This window comes from Aegilops tauschii, chromosome 1 (genome assembly GCF_002575655.3).
Source record: "Aegilops tauschii subsp. strangulata cultivar AL8/78 chromosome 1, Aet v6.0, whole genome shotgun sequence".
NCBI classification, from domain to species: domain Eukaryota; kingdom Viridiplantae; phylum Streptophyta; class Magnoliopsida; order Poales; family Poaceae; genus Aegilops; species Aegilops tauschii.
In genome coordinates this window covers 263,157,226-263,161,168 of record NC_053035.3, presented here as the reverse complement: position 1 = coordinate 263,161,168, position 3,943 = coordinate 263,157,226, and positions in this window count along the sequence as shown.

The window sequence follows — 3,943 nt, the reverse complement described above, 5'->3', positions numbered from 1 at the left end:
TTCCTATCAAAGAATCCATCATAGCAGCTCAGCTGGCAGAGCTCTACACCTCCAGAATTGTCTCCTTGCACGGCATTCCACAATTGATTTCTTCTGATCGTGGAAGCATCTTCACCTCTAAGTTCTGGGACTCCTTCCAGAAGGCCATGGGCACTAACATTCGCTTCAGCACAGCTTTCCATCCTCAAACTAGTGGCCAAGTCGAGCGAGTCAATCAAATTCTTGAAGATATGCTCAGGGCTTGTGTCATTTCCTTTGGCATGAAATGGGAAGATTGTCTTCCTTATGCTGAATTCTCCTACAACAACAGCTTCCAAGCGAGTTCGGGCAAGGCCCCATTCGAGATTCTCTATGGCAGAAAGTGTCGTACTCCTCTCAATTGGTCAGAGACTGGTGAACGCCAACTTCTTGGCAATGACTTAATCACTGAAGCTGAAGAAATGTGTAAAGTCATCCGTGATAATCTCAAAGCCGCGCAATCGCGTCAGAAGAGTTACTATGATAGTAAGCATCGTGATTTGGCTTTCGAGATCGGAGACCATGTCTACCTCCGCGTCTCTCCAATGAAAGGCACTCGTCGCTTCGGTATCAAAGGGAAGCTTTCCCCTAGATACGTGGGTCCTTTCAAGATCATTGGCAAAAGAGGCGACCTCGCCTATCAACTTGAGCTTCCTTCCAACTTCGCAAATGTGCACGATGTGTTCCACGTGTCACAGCTCCGCAAGTGCTTCAAGACGCCTGAGCGCACTATCGACTTCGAAGAGATTGACCTTCAAGAAGATTTGTCTTATCATGAGCACCCAGTTGCTATTCTTGAAGAAACTGAGCGCAAGACTCGCAACAAGTCTATCAAATTCCTGAAAGTGAAGTGGTCGCACCATTCCGACCGGGAAGCCACCTGGGAACGCGAGGACCATCTCCGTTCCGAATATCCGGAGTTCTTTCAGTCCTAGATCTCGGGACGAGATCCTCTCGTAGTGGTGGAGTGTTGTAACACCCCGCATGTAACTTGCCATATTTGTTACTCCGACTCTTGCCATTTCCGGCTATGTGATATGTTTTTCCCTCCGTTGTCGGGTTTTGTTTTCGTTTTGTATTTTGTCATGTCATGCATTTTCATATCATGTCATCATGTGCATTGCATTTGCATACGTGTTCGTCTCATGCATCCGAGCATTTTCCCCGTTGTCCTTTTTCCAATCCGGCGCTCCTATCTCCTCCGGTGCACCCCTCTAGTTTTCTTTCGTGTGCGTGTGTCAAACTTTCTCGGAATGGACCGAGGCTTGTCAAGTGGTCTTAATATACCACCCGGAGACTACCGGTCAAGTTTCGTTCCATTCGGAGGTCGTTTGGTACTCCAACGGTTAACCGGGCCTCCGCTATGTCCATTTGAGTTTCCAGCAAAAACCCCCCTCCAAAACCAGCCCAAAGCCCACCAAACTCTCTTCCATGCTCTAGGTCGTTCGATCACGATCGTGTGGGCGAAAACCGCACCTCATTTGGAGCCTCCTAGCTCCCTCTACCTATTTATATGTGGGCATCCCGAAAACGAAATCGCAGTATCCCCGTAACCCTAAATCGCCTCTCCGCGGGCGGACGTGTCCAGCCGCCGCCGGACAAAACGCGCCGCCGCTCCCGGCCAGTGGCGTCGCGCCACGTCGCCCCCGCCGCCGTCCCCGCCGCGCCAGGCCCGCCGGGCCCGTGACCAGCCCTCCCGGCCCGCAGCTCCGCCGCCCGGCGCCCACGCCCCGTCTGCCGCCTCCCCGCGCGCCCGCCGCCGCCGGCCATCGCCGCCGCGCCGCCCGTCCGCCGCGTCGCCGGTGGCTCCCCGCCGCCGCCCGTCGCCGGGGCTCCGCCGCCTCCCTCGCCGGCCGGCGACCCCCCCTCCGCCGACCGCCGCCCTTCGGGTCCCTCCTCCTCCGCCGGCGACCGCCGACCGCCGGCCCCTCTCCCTGCCTCGCCGGCGTCGGCCGAGCTCGAGCTCAGCCTCGCGAGATCCGATCTGGTAACTCCCCCGCGTTGACTTCTCCCGACCTCGTTTTTTTCCGAAGTCCCAGAATTCCATCAGCAAATGCCTATGTTCCCGATGCCGTAACTTTGTGCATGTAGCTCCGATTCACGCGTATAATATGTCAAATTGTTCGTCTCATGATGCTCTTCATTTTGTTAAATTGCACCATTTTCATTAAAGGTCATCTTGATGCCCAAAGCTTCGTTGGAAGAGGGCTAGTTGCTGTTATTCTCTGCTTCTTAACAGAACTTGGAGATTTGTCATTTTTGTATCATTTATTCTGTGCATCTTTTGAGCATGAGCTCTACATGTGTTTTGAAGTATGTCATGGCATCTTTGCAGTGGTATAGCCCATGTATTTTTGTGATCTCTGTAGTGACTAGCACAAGCATGCAAATTAGGCCCCGTAATATTTCTGATTTCAGGGACTTGGTGTTTTCTCTAAGTCTTTGTCTGCTGTAATTTTGTTGCCATGTAAACTTGATGCTAGAGAGAGATCCATGCATATTTTGGAGATTTTCAGTAAGGATGTTTTGTAGCTATAGTTGTAAGTGATCCATTACTGCAATTTTTTGCAATTTTAGAGTACCATAGCATGACTCAATCTTGCTCTACTTTTGCTATACAATATTTCTGGCAGATTCTTAACATGATATGCATTTTTGCCAAGCTTATTGTAGTTGATCCACACATGCTATGCAATTGTTCTTGATATGGATAGCTTCATAAACATGCCATCTTGATGTAGGTATGCTTGGTTTGTCATGCATTGCTCTGTAGTGAGTGCATCAAGCTCACAAAGAGGCCTACATATTAATAAACTCTGCCATGCTCTGTTTTCTGCTAAGTCTGAAACCTGATTACGAAACTTGCTACGTTTACATGCTTGCCATCATATCTTCTGGTCCTTTTTGGCTTATGGTCAGTAAGGGATTTTTGTCATGTGCATTTAGTATAACACTACCATGCTTTGTTTTGCTATGTTAAGTTTCTGTAGCATGTCGATTTTGTGCTCTGAACATTGCTACCTGATGCTGATTTCTGCCATGTCCAGTTTTTCACCAAGTCTGTGAACCTGTAATCTTTTGCACTTTTGCCATGCTTGTTTGAGCTTGATATGTTGTGAACTAGCCGTAGCTCAGTGTTCATCTTTTGTCAAGCATCTCCTGTAAATTATTGCCATATGCTTTGTTGCTATGTTGGGGTGCTGTAGCCTTGCTACTTGTTGTATTTTAAGTGCTATCTTGCTGTTTATCGCAGTTTAGTGTCATTCTTGTTTTGCTTGCCATTTGCAAACCGTGCATCCGATTCCGGTGATCTTTATATCGATTTCGACCGAAATCATCTCATCTTTCCAGTGGCATGCTTGGTTTGTCAAGTTACTGCCATGTTCATCATTTTCCTTCCGGAGCACGCATATGCATCGCATATCATACATGTCTTGCATCATGTTGCTTGCGCATTTCTCGTTGTTGATTGTCGTTCCATTTGTTTGTGTTCTTGTCTTGGGTAGAGCCGGGAGACGAGTTCGTGAACGAGGAACCTGTCGAGTACGCTTACGAGGATCAAGCTTTCGACAACTCTGAGAATCTTGCAGGCAAGATGACCACCCCTCGAAATCACTTCTATCTTTGCTATGCTAGATGTTCGCTCTATTGCCATGCTCCGCTACCTATCACTTGCTATATCATGTCTCCTACTTTAGCCATGTTAGCCTCTAACCATCTTCTCCTAGCAAACCGTTGTTTCGCTATGTTACCGCTTTTGCTCAGCCCCTTTTATAGCGTTGCTAGTTGCAGGTGAAGTTGAAGTTTGTTCCATGTCGGAACATGGATATGTTGGGATATCACAATATCTCTTATTTAATTAATGCATCTATATATTTTGGTAAAGGGTGGAAGGCTCGGCCTTATGCCTGGTGTTTTGTTCCAC